This window comes from Rana temporaria, chromosome 2, assembly GCF_905171775.1.
Source record: "Rana temporaria chromosome 2, aRanTem1.1, whole genome shotgun sequence".
Classification (NCBI taxonomy): Eukaryota; Metazoa; Chordata; class Amphibia; order Anura; family Ranidae; genus Rana; species Rana temporaria.
The window spans coordinates 254,020,230-254,038,880 of NC_053490.1; the positions used below are offsets into that span (position 1 = coordinate 254,020,230).

Here is an 18,651-nt window from a genome sequence, read left to right on the forward strand (position 1 = left end):
ATGGCAAACTTTGTGCTACAGGATGGCGGATCTATTGCATCTCTGCAAAACTCCTGTTGGAGATGGATATGGGGCACTTTGGGGAGAGGGGGAGGGGTTTCCAGCAGGCTGTCTTGCCCACTGCATTTGATCACTACTGTACAAGCTATACATTGTAGAATCAAAAGTCTCTTTATTGGCCACACCTCTTGGTGGCACTCCGAATTTCTGATCTTGATACATTCAGTGTATCCTCCCAACTATGCATATTTGAAATAACTTTATTTGGTCTGCAATATGAACTTCTGCCTCGTGTTCCAAAAATCTGCGACCAATTATTTTGAGGGCATGATAAAGTGGGGGAGCAATATTCTGGACATTGCTAAAAAAAAAAAAAAAAAAAAAGGAAATGTAATTTTTTGAGTTTTGTTAAAAGTGGTTACGGCAGGGGTGCCCAACCAGTGCCCCGCGGAGCCCTCCGATGTGGCCCGCGGCCTCCTGCTCTGGGATGGAATAGAACAGAATACTGTTATTAAAGGCCATTTTATTACTAAAATCACAGAGTATATATGGGCATATCTCTTCTGCAGTGTTACTGGGCTGCTTTCAAACTGATCTGCAGGTGCAGAGCAGTTTACCTGAGGGTTACCTGCACTGAGCCATAGACTTCTGTTCTCACCAAACTTGCAGGTAATCTTTCTGCCTTCGCAAAAAAAAAAAAAAAAAAAAAAAAAGTATGGTGGACTGTGTCCGTGTCCGCTCTGCATATGCAAAGCGGACACGGACATCCAGTCCACCCGCTCTGCTCATTGTGGCCCGCGACCGATTACCAAGTCGCTTAAGTGGCCCTCGCTCCTCAAAAGGTTGGGCACCCCTGGGTTAGGGTCAGTAGTGTGTCCCTGGATTAAAATGTGAAAATCTGGTAACCCAAGCCATGAAGGAATAAAAAGGCATCAATTTATTTACCTCATTTCCTATACCTTTTTTTTTTACACTGTATAATATTATACATGAAACCCATCTAAGAATTACCCACATTTCTGCAGTGTAGAAATGGATTTAGGTCTGCCAAGTATAATAATGTGTCATAAGTACAGAATGACTCTGGATCTGGGGATGTTATTTGGCATAGGGTTCCACGAAAACCTAACCCCTTGGGATTACTGGCCCTAGATAATCAAAAACTCCTGCAGGAAACCATGGCTGTTGTTGCACAACGTGACATACTAAAAAAGTCTTTGACAGCCCTTCTTGGAATAAACCTACATGCACTCAAATGTTTTTTTAAATGCTTTTTTCCTAACGCTGCTCTACCACTATATAGTTCCACTACAGCTTTTCAAACAGGATCCCATTCTGACAGGCAGTAGAACATGACTAGGGTATTCCTGCTTCCTTAAAGCAGAATTTATGCCCAACAGAAATTAGTGATTTCTTAGTTGTCCTCCAGCTTTCAAGCAGAAAGCCCAAACAGAAGGGACAAGCTGAAAGCCTGTGAACACAATGGGCCAGATTCTGAAAGACTTACGTTGGCGTATCTAGCCGTCGTAAGTCCGAATCTGTGCCGTCGTATCTTTAAGCATATTCTGGAAACCAGATACGCTTAAATTTGGCTAAGATACGAGCGGCGCAAGTCTCCTACGCCGTCATATCTTAGGGTGCATATTTACGCTGGCCGCTAGGTGGCGTTCCGTTGTTTTCCACGTCGAATATGCAAATGAGCAAGATACGCCGATTCACAAACGTACGATCGCCCGTCGCAATTAGTTACGCCATTTACGCAAAACATATGCCGGCGTAAAGATAAAGCAGATCTCTAGGTGGCGCAGCCCATGCAAAGTATGGACGTCGGAACAAGCGTATCTTTTTATGTTGTTTGCACAAGTCGTACGCAAATAGGGCTGTGCGTAAGTTACGTTCACGTCGTAAGCATTCTATCCGACGCATGCGCACTGGGATACGTCCACGGACGGCGCATGTGCCGTACGTTTAAAACGTCATTTACGTGGGGTCATGCTTTATCAACATAAAACACGCCCACCTCTTTCCAATTTGAATTAGGCGCGCTTACGCCGGCACATTTACGCTACGCCACCGTAACTTAGGACGCAAGTGCTTTGTGAATACAGCACTTGCCTCTCTAAGTTGTGTCAGCGTAGCATAAATAAGATACGCTACGCCCGCACAACGTAAAGACGCCCTACGTGAATCTAGGCCAATGTCTTCAGGAGCACACATTATGCCTGATCTTCTGCAATGATTTTCAGCCTCCTGCATAAAGGAATGTAATGTACATTTTATTCTGTAAAAGCTTATGCCGACCATACACTATATGAAAAATCGGTCGGAATTCAGTCATTTAGACAGTTTGTTTGTTTTTCGGCCAGTTAATGGGCACAAAATTGATAATCATTGGGACGTTTTTGAGACAAAAAAAACGAATGACCACGTTTGGAAATTTTTTGCCTAACGAACGATAAATTGAAAGGTTAATGTATTTCCCGTCTGAACGGTCATCACTAGGTATATGTAAAAAACAAACAAAAAATTTAAGTTAGTGTCTACAAAATTGAGGCTAGATTTAGGGAACTTTTCTTCATTTATCGTTTTTACTAGTAATGGTGGCGATCTGCGATTTTTAGCAAGACCGACAGTGCCGTGGACAAATTTGACCCCAAGTGACTTTTTTTTTTTTTTTTTTTTTTTTTTTTTTAGGGACAAGTGACATTAATTGCACTGATCAATGTACAACACTGGCTGGGAAGGTGTTACACTAGGGGGTGATTAAGGCATTAACTGTGTTCCCTGTGTGTGTGTTCTAACTGGGGATGGGCTTACTGGGGACAACACAGGTAGCTGTTCCTGATCACCAAGAACAGCAGAGCTCGTATTGTCTAAAAAAATTCCACAGTTTTGTCGGAATTTCCGATCGTGTGTAAGCGGCATTAGAACTCTTTCACACTATAGCGCGGGCTGCCTTATCGGTAAACCGCTGCTAGTTTTAGCGGCACTTTACAGGTGTTTTTCAAGGAAAGGGTTAAATGCACCCTCAAAACGCCACTTTGGCAGCGCTGCCCATCGATTTCAATGGCAGGGGTTGACCCTAAATCTTATGTATTGCTAAATCGGACGTTCTTTATGCTTTTTTAAACAAATCGCTATCCATTCTTTGCCATATTAATCCCATACCTTAGATCGGCATAGTCTAGCTGTCACTTCCTGGTTCTGCTCCCGCGGGAGGGGGCGTGTCTCTTGATTTAGCAATGTCTCCTGGGAGCTTAGCATCATGCATCCCAGGAGACGATTCAGACTGCATATTGTGATTTTACTCGTCACGTGACTCATGCAGCCGGTCACGTGACGAAGGCGGATCCTAATCCTCGATTTTAATTGCTGGCAAAACACCGTATCCAGGAAGTATTTGCTTGTGGGCTTCACAGTGCCCACAAGCAAGATGGATCCCCACAGCACAATTTTTTATAAATCATTTATACAAGGCCGAATGTCGATGCGGAGGGCTACAAAAAGAAGACACGCGAGTACAATCTGATTTATATGAAGAGCGGTAGATGCACCTTAAAAAAAAAAAAAACGTTCCCCGCGGTACCCCCGCTTTAAGGAGCAGTGTATACACCGCTCCAAAGATGCTGCTTGCAGGACTTTTTATTTTATCTGTCCTGCAAGCGCAGCGCCCCAGTGTGAAAGCACGTGGGGTCTCTCACTGGGAAGGCTTGAGAGGCGCTTTTCAGGTGCCATTTAACGCTAAAACATATGAAAAGCGTCTTCAGTGTGAAAGGGGTCTAAGGCTCCATGCACATTGGGTTTAAAAAAACGCATGTTCTCTTGGGAGTAAAAAAAAAAAAAAAAAACTCTCATATAGAGTATTCTTTGTACAAATTTTAGACGAGTTTAGTAGAGTTTTACGTTTTTTTCTGCCAGTAAGCTCCAATCGGAAAGGCGAATTAGAAACTTGAACCAGAAGTTTTTTTTTTCCCTGCCTCCAAACTGTGAGCTCAAAATATGCCTGTAATTGTCCCAATGTACATAGGATAACATTGAGCTGCTTCTACAGGAGTTCTGCCTGTAGAAGCAATGTTTTTAAAGCCAGTGTGTATGGAGACAAAACTGGTAGCCTGTAAAGGGCTTTAAATTGTCACCTATGGAGATTTTTATATATTGCAGTTTGTAGGCATGCCACAGGCATACACCGTTTTAAAAACGTGGCATGTTCTGTATCTATTTACTCTGCCCAACAGCTTTTACATTTTTGTTTAATAGTTTTATTGAAATTTTTTCAGATAAAAATACAATAAACAGCATTTGTCACTGTAATGAATAGAGAGACAAAAAAGAATAAGGGAAACATAAATCATACATATTCAATTTCTTGAGGGTTTGGTTGTGTAGCTAGAAAAGAGGTGTGTATGCGAGAGATAGAGAGAAAATAAATAAATAATAATAATTAAAATAATAATTAAAATAATAATTAAAATAATAATAATTAAAATAATAATAATAATAAAAATATATATATATATATATATATATATATATATATAAATAATAAAGCTTTTAAATTTTCAAAAACAAATTGTGTATTGTGTTTAAGTGCACTAAAAATTCATTAAAAAGTATATTTGTCCTGAAAATTTGCGTTTGATAAACCACTGAGCAAATATCGAGCAACATAAAAAGATTGCAAGAACCAATTCTCCAGAGCCTCCGCTTAAAGTAGAGAAAATTATATATATATATATATATATATATATATATATATATATATATATATATATATATATATATATATATATATATATATATATATATATATATATATATATATATATATATATATATATATATATATATATATATATATATATATATATATATATATATATATATATATATATATATATATATATATATAATGTTTGGGGAATCCAAGTAATTTTCTAGCAAAAAATAAAAAAATCTTGATTTTTCCATGAATGAGAGAAAGGTCAGCATTGGACCCGTTTTGAAATGGTTAAAGTAAACCTGTGTTGCATGGGCAAAGCAAGGTATGGGCAGTTCATGAAACAAGAAAAACGAGTCTGTAAGCAATGTGTAACAAAGCTAATAAATTCTAGCCTAGAACAGCTTAGTAAATAAACTATGAAAAAGACAAAATAAAAAACCTTTTAATACCAAAGTTTGTCTTCTAACACACATTTATGTTAAAATAAAATTATAAAAACTGTAGAGATATGGTTAGTCGACACTGTGAAAAGAAGGGAAGTGGAATATAATTTAAGCCCCACTCCAGGGTAAAATCTTTCCCACCCTTCACTTCCACCTCTCCTGAGAGTCTTTTTTTTCCCCTGTACCTTGTGAAGGCAGCGATACTAACCTAAATCCCCCATCCAGGTACCTCACTGTTGCTGGTTCTGATGCAGGATAATGGCTATTCTAGTGTTGTAAACTTGCAATGGCTCCTATAGACCACCATTCCCCTGCCACCCCCTCTAATGAGATCAGTCCCTTTCCCTCCTGAGAGGACCCCACCATCAGCCATCCAATAGGAAGAAGGTCCCCCATGCAGTAGATAAACAGAAGAGAAAGCTCCGGGCCAAAGTGTCACGTGACCACGGTTTTAAGAATAACCAATGTCCACATTATTTACCCTATAGCTCCAACAGTCTGGAGGGCGCAAGGTTCCGCAACAGCGCCGGCGCCTTCTCCCCAGATTTTTACAGGTGTGGTCTTCAGCTATCCTGATTGGCCAGTGCAGGATGACGTAACTGCAACACATTCGCAGTTCAGTCATCTGTGCAGGAATGTATGCAATTTAAAGACTGCGAGCAGGTAGGCAAGCTTATTTTATTGCAGAAGACACATTGCATGTCTCGCATGCAATAAACAGCCTGCCTACGATTTTTTTTTAAAGTTAGACTTTAGTTCTGCTTTAAAGCGGTTGTAAACCATTACATATACCCCAGGGAGGCGACTGGCCTCAGGTGATACACAGATAAAAAAAAAAAAAAAAAATGTGTGCACAATATATATATATATATATATATATATATATATATATATATATTAAAATTGTTCATTTATTTATTGCACCCGCGCTCAGTGGGTTGCGATGGCAGTGTCAGGCTCCTGCAGACTCTTGTTAAATTAAAGGAGAAGTCCAGCCTGAACTTTTAAGGCTGGGCTGCTCCTCTGGGTCACAGGAGTGCAATTCCTTTTGTACTCCTGTGACCCGTTTTCAGCGGAGAGCGGTCTGAAGTCCACTGACAGGACAGCGCATCATCCTAACTTTCAAGTCTGCGTCCGCCAGCTTCCCCCGATTGATGGCAGTCTCAGCGAGCCGATAAGACAGCTTCTCCCTACCCCTCCACTGCACTCCAATGAGCACTGAGAAGTAGAGCAGAAGCTATGCTGGCCGACAGTCAGCATCACTCTGCTCAGGGAGTAGTGAGAACTGAGCCATTGGCAGTGTTCCGTTGCTCGGGTTCTCAGTGCAGAGACGTCGGGGGACAGCTGCAGCACCGGTCTGATGCTCCAGCCACGAGGCAAGTATGAATAGGGAATTCTTCTCTTTTAAACCTCCCCATTTCTCCTGTTGACCATTGTCATGGATGCACGAAATGACAGAAAGGTCAACGTTTTCTAAGGGAAATTTCCAGTGGGGACACTTATTCCGGAAATAACTGTCCAACAAGAAAAATTCCCCTCATTGGTGGTGAAAATCCCTTGTGAAATGACGTTCCAAAAAAATGCCCCAGACCACAAAAAAATTTACTTACATGGGTTTTAACTCTGCCCTACTCGAACCAGATCTAAAAAGGAACATTTTGAATATCTATATACTTCCAGGGTGTCAATGCTCTGCTTATAAGGTGCCAGTTCAGCTGACAATCAAGCAGTGTGTGGCCCTGCTGTCATCACACCGTTCAGCAAAAGTCGAATGTTAAATTGGCTCTAGCTCAAAAAAAGAACCTGTTGGAAAATTGTCAACCCATACCTGTCCTATCAGATGCAGCTACTGTACGGGTATTGTGCCAGAAAATAGCCCAGTGTTTGCGAACCTTGGCACCCCAGATGTTTTGGAACTACATTTCCCACGATGCTCATGCAATCTGCAGTGTAGTGGAGCATTGTGGAAAATGTAATTCCAAAACATCTGGGGTGCCAAGGTTCGGAACAATTAAAGCGGAACTAAAAAGGCACAAATACTAAGCTATGGTCCAACAAGCATGAGGTCCTTCACCAGCTTCTCCGCTGGTTCTCCCGGCTGCTGGTCTTTGGTTGTTTTGATTGGCTGGCGTGGGATGATATCACTAATGCATGCAGGGCAGTGTAACCGTTCCCACACACTGTGTGCCAGAATGTAAACATACACCTCAGTGTACATTTTCAGCTGCTGTTTTTAGCTTCAGATATTTTTATCTGCAGCCAGTAAACTCCCCGGCATGTTATCCTATGTGTCCATGCACACATAGACGGTTAGCAGTTTTTGGCAGAGACGTTTTCTCGCTGGGGAAAAAAAACAGACCTAGTGGATTTTGAGAAGATTTTCAGCTTTTTTTTTTTTTTCAACTTTGATAAAAGCTTAAAAAACGCGGCTATTCGGGCCATAAGCTTTTATGGGAGTATTTTTATTTTAATTTTTTTAAAACAAAACTATACTGCCATAAAAGCTTATGGCTCGAAAAGCTGCGTTTTTAAGCTTTTATCAAAGTTGAAAAAACAAAAAAAAAAAAAAAAAAAGCTGAAAATCTTCTCAAAATCCACTAGGTCTGTTTTTTTCTTTAACCACTTACCCCCCGGACCATATTGCTGCCCAAAGACCAGAGTACTTTTTGCGATTCGGGACTGCGTCGCTTTAACAGACAATTGCGCGGTCGTGCGACGTGGCTCCCAAACAAAATTGGCGTCCTTTTTTTCCCACAAATAGAGCTTTCTTTTGGTGGTATTTGATCACCTCTGCGTTTTTTATTTTTTGCGCTATAAACAAAAATAGAACGACAATTTTGAAAAAAATTAATATTTTTTACTTTTTGCTGTAATAAATATCCCCCAAAAATATATAAAAAAACATTTTTTTCCCTCAGTTTAGGCCGATACGTATTCTTCTACATATTTTTCGTAAAAAAAAAAAACGCAATAAGCGTTTATTGATTTGGTTTGCGCAAAAGTTATAGCGTTTACAAAATAGGGGGTATTTTTATTAATATTTTTTTTACTAGTAATGGCGGCGATCAGCGATTTTTTTTCGGTATTGCGACATTATGGCGGACACTTCGGAAATTTTTGACACATTTTTGGGACCATTGGCATTTTTATAGCGATCAGTGCTATAAAAATGCATTGGATTACTATAAAAATGCCACTGGCAGTGAAGGGGTTAACACTAGGGGGCAGGGAAGGGGTTAAGTATGCCTGGGTGTGTTCTTACTGTGGAGGGGGGGGTGGCCTCACTAGGGGAAACACTGATCCTCGGTTCATACATTGTATGAACCGAAGATCAGCATTTTCCCCTGCATTTCCCCTGCTGACAGGAACGAGAGCTGTGTGTTTACACACACAGCTCCCGTTCCCCGCTCTGTACCGAGCGATCGCGTGTGCCCGGCGGCGATCGCGCCCGCCGGGCACACGCACGGGAGTCGGGGGCGACCGGGGGGCGCGCGCCCCTAGTGGTGGCAGATAGACAGGACGTCATATTACGTGCTCTCGCCTAGGAGAGCCACCTTGTGGACGTATTTCGGCGGTGCGCGGTCGGCAAGTGGTTAAAACAAAACTAAAGCTAAAAACGCTACAGCCAAAAAAAAACTGAAACATGCTAGTGCAAAAACGCTGAAAAACTCCCTATACAGCTACAGCGGACGTTACTGCCTTTTTTAGAATTTCCAGTGTTGCATGACGCCTACCACAGAGCACTGTGAATAGGCAGGTAATGCGCCATACACACGATCGGATTATCCGATGGAAAAAAAGTCAGATGGACTTTTCCCCCCCATCGGATTTTCCGGTGTAGCCCCATCTGAGTTTTTTTAATCGGAAATTCTGATGAATTCCATCAGTGTTTAGATATAGAACATGTTCTATATTTTGCAATTGAATTCTGTCAGAATTCTGATTGATTTGGCCGGGGAAAAGCCAGATCGCGTGTACGCGGCATAAGTGTACTTTATTGCAGAGGACACAATGCATGTCTCTTCTGCAATAAAAAACGCCTGCCTGTTAGCTCTCCCCCCATTTAGTTCCACTTTAAGATGTTCAAAGTGCAATAATCTAGATCACCTAATCAGATTTCAGGTTATTCAAATCAGATAAAAAGTTTGTTTTGATTAGTCATTACGCAATTATAATCGCCAAATACAGAATCCCATTACAAAAGCAGCTTTCACATAGCAAGTTTCTTCTGCAATAAAGAGCTGCCTGCCTGCCTGCAGTTTGCCAAAATGTAGTTTTAATTCGGCTTTAAAGGCATAGTTCACCTTTACCCAAAAAACTGCCTATACAGGCAAGGGGCACCTGTAGATAAAACTAATCGGCCTTGATCAAAGTTGAATTGTGCCCTTGCTACAGGTTTAGGTCATTTGCATCCCTTCTGAAGCCTGACTGAACTCCCAGAGATGGCATCATCCCGTGTTGCTAGGACGTTGCAATAAGATAAGAGCTACCACATCAGGGGAGAGAAAGTGCATGTGAGGAGGTTTGAATCAGAGAAACCGCTCACTCCTCTGATGGTGGAGGTAAACAGTAAGAGCTAGGAGTCTTAGCAACGTCCTAGCAACAAAGGCAGGATGGGATGATGTAATCTCAGTTTTTAGGTCAGGCTTCATGAGGTAGGTACACAGACACACCAAAAGCTGCATAGCTTGCTTTTATCTACAGTAGCCCCTTATCTGCATAGGCAGCTTTTTAGTTAGGCCTCATGCACACTGGACGTTTTTCCAGCTGCTGTTTTTGGTTATAGACGTTTTTTCTGCAGCCAGTAAAATCCCCAGCATGTTATCCTATGTGTCAGCAGTTTTTAGGACGTTTTCTAGCTGAAAAAAAAAAAAAACAGAACTAGTGGGGTTTGAGAACAGTTTTTCAGCAAAGAAAATGCTCCTAGCTGAAAATAGGTTAAAAACGCAAAACAACCACAGCTATTCTGTGTTTACGAGCGTTTTGGAGCCATAAGCTTTTATGGGAGTATAGTTTTGCTAAAAACGCTACAACTAAAAAATGCCCAAAAATGCTGAAAAACGCTACAGCAAAAACGCTAAAGAACGCATTCTACGGGTAACGTTATTGGCTTTTTTAGAACGACCAGTGTGCATGAGGCCTAAAGGTGAGCTATGCTTTTAAATTAAGTGTAGTATTGTTACAGGTCAAATAAAGGAACCATGAAAACAGTGTGACGCAGTATAACAAAGCAACATGCTAATGTGCTGTGCTGGTGTGAAACCAACCATAACCCTATCATGCCCTGCCTCGGCATCCCTTTACCTGGGTCTTTACACCTGGGGGTTAGGAAAGACTACTCAATCAGGTGAGCCCCTTGATTGGCTGTCATAGAAGTCACATGATTGGGCCCCTGTCCCACCATCTCTCGATTATTACTAAAGACAGAGCTGTCTCAGTACAGAAACCTCAGCCGTCCATGGACACATGCAACGTATTGGCATTAAAGCCACTTTGCTACCACACTTATATGTTAGGTGGGTGGCAAGAGGTGAAAATGCAGACATGCACATGTATGGTGTGAAGAGGGCACCTAGAAAACAATTGTTTTCAATGTGTCCTTGTGCCGAGTCTGCGTTCTATGTACATCAATGCAGCCCACCTATAAGATGTAAACAAGGCCTTATGATTAAAGTATAGAGTAAGGGAGGGTTACAACCAGGGCTGTGGAGTCGGAGTCGGGGGAAATTTTGGGTACCTGGAGTCGGAGTCGGAAAACAATGCACCGACTCCTACTAAATTTAGATTGGAATAAAAAAAAAAAAAGCAAGTTTAAATGTCCCAATTCACAAAAAGTTATAATTAATGACTTCTCTACTGTAAGAATAAAGACCAATGCATGCAGTGCCTCACGTAACCGCAAAACGAACACGTTAAGTGACCGTGAAGAAGCATGCTTTTCATGTGCTTCACTATATGGCACGCAACGCACAATTAGGAGCTGCAATACTTATACTTTCCATAGTGTTGTGTTCTGCTTTTACAGGGAACGCATGTTAGAGAACCAGTAAGTGTCCAAATAAAAAAATTCCAACAGGAGTTTTATAAAGCTTTTCAAAACTTACTGTTGAAGAAGCCATCCTTGTTTATCCAGAGATCGTTAGTGATGTGGCCAGAATAGTTACTGCAATGCCACCCACCCAAGTCAGTGTCGAAAGATTATTTTCAGCCCTAAAAATAATAAAGTCTGACTTAAGAGCCTCTATGAAAGAGGATCTGGCAGAGGCAATTCTCTTCCTTAGAACTCTACATTGAATTGATTTGCATTTGCTAAGCCTAGAACTACATTTCAAGATTAATATAAACCATTTCTAGGTTTTACAGATTTTGTTTTTGGTTCATTATAGATAAGCTTTGTTTTTGTTCTAAAACAACCAAATAATGTGGTTTGTATTTTTGAACTGGTAAAAATCCTGTTCCTGATGTTTATGCCTGCTGCTACTATCCAGCCACTTGATTGTTTTCATTGTGTTTGTCTTTTGCTTAAACTGTGCAATACAGTAGACTGTTGGCTTCCCAGCCAGTAGTCCTGTGGTAGGTTGCGTTTCTTTCCCTCAAGGAATGTATAAAATACATTTGCATATTAATACAGAGGAGTCGGAGTCGGAAGTACATAAAACTGAGGAGTCGGAACATTTATCTACCGACTCCACAGCCCTGGTTACAACCCCTGTCAATTTCCCTCCTCAATCTGTGTCCCATTAGGGACATTTCTAATCATTTCCTGTCCTATAGCCAAAACAGGAAGTGAGAGGAAATCCCTTCAAAGGAAGGAATCTTTGGTTGTCACCAGAACTACTGTCCCCATTGGAAGATTTCCCCCTCTATTCCTGTTCTGGTGTCAACCCAAAGTTTAGGGATTTCTTTTACTTTCACTTTTAATGTTGACAAACAGGACAAATCAAGAAGGTGAGTGAAGGCTACATTCACACTGGAGATAAAGACATGTAAAATGTTGTTTACAGCCGCTGGCCCCATTCACAATAATGACAAGTCATCGGCAGCCGCGGGCATTTTCAGCTCTCTGCACAGCCAGCGATTAACTGCGGTGATGGCTGCTGGATGCCGCAAACATCAAATGGCTATTTCTACCAGTCAACCTCATAATACCGATTGATCGATCCGTTTATGCCCTGGCTGATTGGATTCGAGCAAACTGAGTCAATCAAAATCAATTATACAAGTATTAAATTACAATAACTTCCTTTAGATTTACCTTCAACTGTGTAGTGCAAGGGCCTGCCCGATTCCATACTAATTGAAAGTGTTTAGGTTTGACCTCATATTATATGGTTTTGGTAAATCTAAAGGAAAATTGTATAATGTATGGGTAGTGTAAGGCCGCGTACACACAAGCAGACTGATGGTCTGATGTGCCTACACACCATCAGTTAAAAAAACGATCGAGTCCAACGCGGTAACGTAAAACACAACGACGTGCAGAGAAAAATAAAGTTCAATGCTTCCAAGCATGCGTCGACTTGATTCTGAGCATGTGCGGGTTTTGAACCGATGCTTTTGCGTACTAACCATCGGTTTTGACCTATCGGTTAGGAGTCCATCAGTTGAATTTTAAAGCAAGTTCTAAAATTTGTAAACCGAAGGACAACAGACCGATGTGGCCCACACACGGTCAGTTTGGACCGATGAAACTGAACTTCAGTCCGTTTTCATCGGTTTTGTCCGATCGTGTGTACAGGGCCTAAGAAGTGAAGTTATTTGATCATTTTGACTGAATCACATTGTGGTCTTCGCAGGTAATCACTGGCTGTGCAGAGAGCTGCAGCCGGCGCCAATCTGCCATTATAGTGATTGGGGCCGGCAACTTCATATAGCCACTCATCCGCAGTTGTAAACTAAAGATTTCTGCCACTACAATTGACACTTGGGGAGAGCTGCAGATGACAGAGGCACGTAAACCGACCACGGTGTCAGGGCTCAGCAGCCATGATAAACTGTGGTCTGTTTACATAGGGGAGAGGAGAAACTGGCGGGATCAACCAGGTATTACAGAGGGCCAAATTACACAGCACAAGTACTGTGCTGTATAAAATGCTTTAAAGGAACAGGACTGGCCGGAGCCGCAATGACATCACTCCCGCGCATGCACGTGGGAGCCACCAGTCACGGCATGATCGCCATTAGAATCAGCACACTCCGTGTACCTGCGACGTAGACATCGGTGCCCGTCTTTGCAAATATCTCCTAAACCATGTAGCCGCCGGAACTTGCCGGACAGAAGTCTCCCGCGCACATGCGCGGCTGTGACGTCATCGCCGCTCCAGCCAATCACAGCGCTGGAGCAGCGATACCCAGAAGACACGCCGAGGAAAGATGACATCTCCCTCGGCATGGACCAGGTTAGTACCCCTAACCTCGTTCCAAGGTAAGTATTTCATAATGAGCTAGTATGCGGTGCATTCTAGCTCATTATGGCTTTTGCTTTACAGGTATGGAAAAAAAAAACACCAGTGGCTTTACTACCACTTTAATCTAGGCTTACCTATAGGTAAAAATGGTCTGTAAGGGTTTACAACCAACCACTTTAAGTCTAGCTAAAATCACTGGCATCCTCTCTGCTTCAGGCATGTAAAAAGCACAGCATGTCTATTTTTTTAAATACCTTTGTCCACAGATTCCCAGCTAACCTTCAGATGGAGATCATGTGCAAGAAGGTATTTAAGAATATAATTTTTATTTTGTATTTTAATTTTTAAATTGCCACACAGTGCTTTATACATTCGTAAACACAAAGGGATGCCAGCGATTTTAACATAGTACTGTATAGTGTACATATATAGCAGCAGGAGGGGCAGGGAAGAGATCAGACAGAGGAGGGAGAGGGGACAGACTCACAGCAGAGAGCAGGCTGATGGAGGTATGTAAACTGACCAAGGTATCATGGATCAGCAGCCTTGATAAATGTAATCAGTTTACAGAGGGGAGGGCAGCGCCAGGCAGGATCAGCCAGGTTTTGACGTTTTTTTCTTTTTTTTAGGGTTACAACCATTTTAATCACTTTCTGACCAGCCGCCAGTTGTACTGCGGCAGGTTGGCTCTCCTGCGCCAATCGGCACAATTGTACGTCGGGCGCATACACAGCTCCCTGTTCGCTAGCAGGGGAGCCAATCAGCGGGTCCGGTGGAATCACTGTCCGCCAGCTACCCGTGATCGCTCCACAGAGAGGCAGATCCTCGTTCTGTTAGGCGAGTAGAATGAGACTGTCTGATCCTAGTGATCAGGAACAGTGATCTCTCAGTACTCCCAGTTAGTCCCCTCCCCCCACAGTTAGAAAGCACCTCCCTAGGGAACATTTAACCGTTTGATCGCCCCTGGTGTTAACCCCTTCCCTGCCAGGGTCCTATATACAGTAATTAGTGCATTTTATAGCACTGATCACTGTATTAATGTCACTGGTCCCCAGAAAAGTGGCAAGTGTCCAATCTGTCTGCCGCAATGTCGCAGATCCCCACCAAGTCTAGTAATAAAAAAATAAAAAATAAACACTGAGGAAGAAATTTGTTTTTATAGCGCAAAAAAGTTAAAAACGCAGAGGTGATCAAATACCACCAAAAGAAAGCTATATTTGTGGGGAAAAACAAAAGGACATTAATTTTGTTTGGGTCACATGTCTGTTAAAGCAATGCAGTGCCTTATGGCAAACAAATAAATAAAATGGCCTGGTCAGGAAGTGGGCAAACCATTCCAGGGCTGAAGTGGTTAAAGCAGAGTTCTGCACCTCCCCCTCCAAAAATTAAAAGTCAGCCGCTGCAAAAACTGTAGCCGACTTACTATTAGGGCCAGTTCACACCAGACGCAGCTCCGTACAGTTTTGTGTGCATTTTCTCTGCACAAAATGCATCCGCAGTGTTTTCCATGTATTCCAATGGTTCTAGTTCACACTATGCAGTCAGTTTCTGCACTGGAAACGGACTACGTGGTGTGAACAAGAACTAAGGATGAGCTCTGGCGTGTTCGCATAGAACACGTGCAGAGCCCGCCAGGAAGTGTGCACGGCGCTGCGCTAATAACAGCCAGGGAGACATTTCACGATCCCCGCAGCTGAGCATCGGGACAATGTCTCCCTGGCTGTGATTAGCGCAACGCCGTGCACACTTCCTGGCGGGCTCTGCACGTGTTCTATGCGAACACGCCAGAGCTCATCCTTAACAAGAACCATTGGAATACATGGCAAAAACTGTGCATGCATTTTAAGTGCAGAAAAAACGCACACAACACTGTACGGAACTGCATCTGGTGTGAACTGGCACTTACCTGTCCAGGGATCCAGCAGTATCCTGACCCAAGCCGATTCCTGAATTGGCTCTCCGTTGCCGCCATCTTGGCTTAGGGAAACGGACAGCCTCGCTCAGCACTCTGAATGGGCCAGCTGCGAGGGGGCTGAAACTCCCAGCTCACTTCACAAACTCAGCTGGAAGTGGGAGTGGGTACCTGTCCAACCCAGATATCAGCTGCCCCCCCAAATGTGGCAGCAGAGGGGGGGGAGAGAGAGAGACAGACAGGCAGAGCTTCCACTTTTGGGTGGATGGCGCTTTAATCACTGGTGTGAATGTAGCCACATGGGGGCACAGAGAGCTATACAAACTACCAGGGGCTCTAATCTTTGTCCATCATCCAGAACTAAAAAATGCCTTTGGTTAGAAAAGAATCGTCGACCTAAAAAGCCCCTTGTCTAATGCCCGGTACACACGATCCGATTATCGGACGAATGATCGTCCGCTATTTTTTGTATGCTAATCTCACGTCGAATCTGATGAGTTTATCAAAGTCACGAAAATTCTCATACGGCAGAATAAAAAAAAAAAATCGGAAGTGATGTCATGTGTTGTAATGCATTCGTATTTCAATTTCGAACGACAGCTGTACTGATTATACGAAATCGGACGCTCTGGCATCATACGGAAATTTTTTTCGTGCATGTCCGATAAATAAAATCGGATGAACTGTCCGGAAGCGCTGTATTAATGATCCGATTATCGTACGATCGTTTCGAAAGCGGCATTTTCCGTACGATTTGTCGGATCGTGTGTACGGGGCATAAGTCAGCGATTCGATTTAGCCATTATTGGGATATAGGTGATGGTGGTCATACATGCTTCAGTTTTACTATCTGACCAATATAATCCAACCAAAACGATCAAAGCAGAAACCGATCAAATAACTTCCCTTCTTATTGATTTACATTGGAACCGATTAAAGTGAGTCAATCAGCCAGGGCAGAAAAGAAATGATGAGCTTGGCTGGTAAAAACAGGAAGACAAATGATATGATCTGGTCTTGTAACTATGGATCCAATTTCACTTCCCTGTAGGTGTCATATTGATCGATGATTGATTCATCTCCCCTATAGGAAAAATCGATCACCTACAGAAGGGGAGCACAGGAGAGTGAGAAGCAGCCCCAGCACCGATAGGACAGGTAATATCCCTGCTCTGTGGCAGCCATGACACCGAGCTCAGGTAGAAAACACACACACAATAATAATAATACAGGCGGCTCTTCCTGTTCAAACTTTTGTTCCGTCACTTACAGGAGTGCCGGTATGGAGTGTCAGTGCGGTAAGTACCTGTACTGATCCCCGGATCTCAGGTGATCCTCCTTCCCCCTGGGCTCTCACAACTCCACGATCAGCCCCCAGGAAACAGCATGATCCGACCACCGACTACAAGGAAGACACGACCTGTCCCAGCCAGGGGCTGCCACCTAAACACACGCCCCCTTAAAACATTTTACCCAATCACAGAACAAAGGACGTGTAGCCACGCCTTCAGACGTGACTGACTGACGTGAGAATCGGCTTCCTCCGGATCCCTACAGACGTGACAGTCCCTGGCTGCTCTATGCAGAGTGCTGTGTGATGGGAAGGGCTTCCTCGTGTACAGACATGGGCTACTTATATCATTTTGTATGCTGGGCAATATACTAACACGGGAGCAGCTGGGCATTGGTGCTTATTGGCACTGCCTTACTTTAAAGGGGTTTTCCACCCATTTTTTAAGTTTATTAAAAGTCAGCAGCTATAAAAAGTGTAGCTGCTGGCTTTTAATAAACTAACACTTACCTGCTCCTGCGTTCCAGCGACGCACCGGCTGGGGGTCCGCTCCTCCCCCCCCCCTCCCCGGCCGGCGTCTTCATTGTCACTGTGGGCACCCGGCCGTGACAGCTTTCGGCTTCACGGCCGGACACCCACTGCGCATGCGCGCGCGGCCTGGCGCTGCGCTGCTTGATTGGACAGGCGATCCCCAGGGACCTGTCACGTGTCCCAGGCGATCGCCTACAGGGAGGGGCTGCCAAAAGGCGATATGACGTATCGCCTTTGCAGCCCCTCGGCGGAAGGAGGAAGTGGAACAGGAAGTCCCCTTTTCCTGAAGCCCCCCCCCCCCCCCAAAAAAAATTACATGCCAAATGTGGCATGTAAGGGGGTGAGGAGTGGGATAAGCGGAAGTTCCAATTTTGGGTGAAACTCCGCTTTAACCACCCGGGGTATTTGGCTGCCAATGACCAGGCCACTTTTTGCGATTCGGCACTGCGTCACTTTAACTGACAATTGCGCGGTCGTGCGACGTGACTCCCAACCAAAATTGACGGCCTTTTTTCCCCACAAATAGAGCTTTCTTATGGTGGTATTTGATCACCTCTGCGGTTTTTATTTTTTTGCGCTATAAACAAAAATAGAGCGACAATTTGGAAAAAAATAAGCAATATTTTTTACATTTTGCTATAATAAATATCCCCCAAAAATATCTAACATTTTTTATTTTTCCCTCAGTTTATGCCGATATGTATTCTTTTACATATTTTGGTAAAAATAAATAATAAGCGTTTATTGATTGGTTCGCACAAAAGTTAAAGCGTCTACAAAATAGGGGATAGTTTTATGGAATTTTTATTGTAAATTTTTTTTTTTTTAGTAGTAATGGCGGCGATCAGCTATTTTTATCGTGACTGCGACATTATGGTGGACACATCAGACACTTTTGACACTATTTAGGGACCATTGTCCTTTATACAGCGATAGTAAAATGCACCGATTACTGTGTAAATGACACTTTTTAAACGCAAAAATGCTGTGAAAAGGGTCTGACAAAACGTAGGACTTTTGTCCGAAGGGCGTTGGCCGTGAACTTGTACTGTATTGCATACAAACGGCAAATAATTGTCGGCCAACAAACACAAAACAACATGGTTTTTCAGCTCTTTAGCGCCACCCTTTGGGCAACTTCTGCTAATGTTGTGTTATGGTTATGCTTCTGAGCATGCGTGTTTGTAGTTTGGACTTGTGTACACACGATCGGAAAATCCGACAACACAAAATTGTTGGCATACAATTTTAAAGCGTGCTATCCAACATTTTCCCGCGGAAAATCCGACAACAATTGTCCGATGGAGCGTACAAACGGTCGGATTTTCTCAAAACAGCCTGTCATG

The 18,651-nt window shown here is 42.9% G+C and overlaps 1 protein-coding gene across 1 annotated transcript in view; it reads right to left on the reverse strand.

The window, feature by feature from the left end:
* The window catches only part of RFFL (ring finger and FYVE like domain containing E3 ubiquitin protein ligase), a 76,735-nt gene extending 59,707 nt beyond the window's left edge, over nt 1-17,028 (reverse strand). The window contains exon 1 of the mRNA XM_040336777.1: nt 16,790-17,028. The gene's annotated coding sequence lies outside the window, so the exon portion shown is untranslated. The remainder of the gene's footprint in view (nt 1-16,789) is intronic.
* Between the last annotated feature and the right edge of the window lie 1,623 nt (nt 17,029-18,651).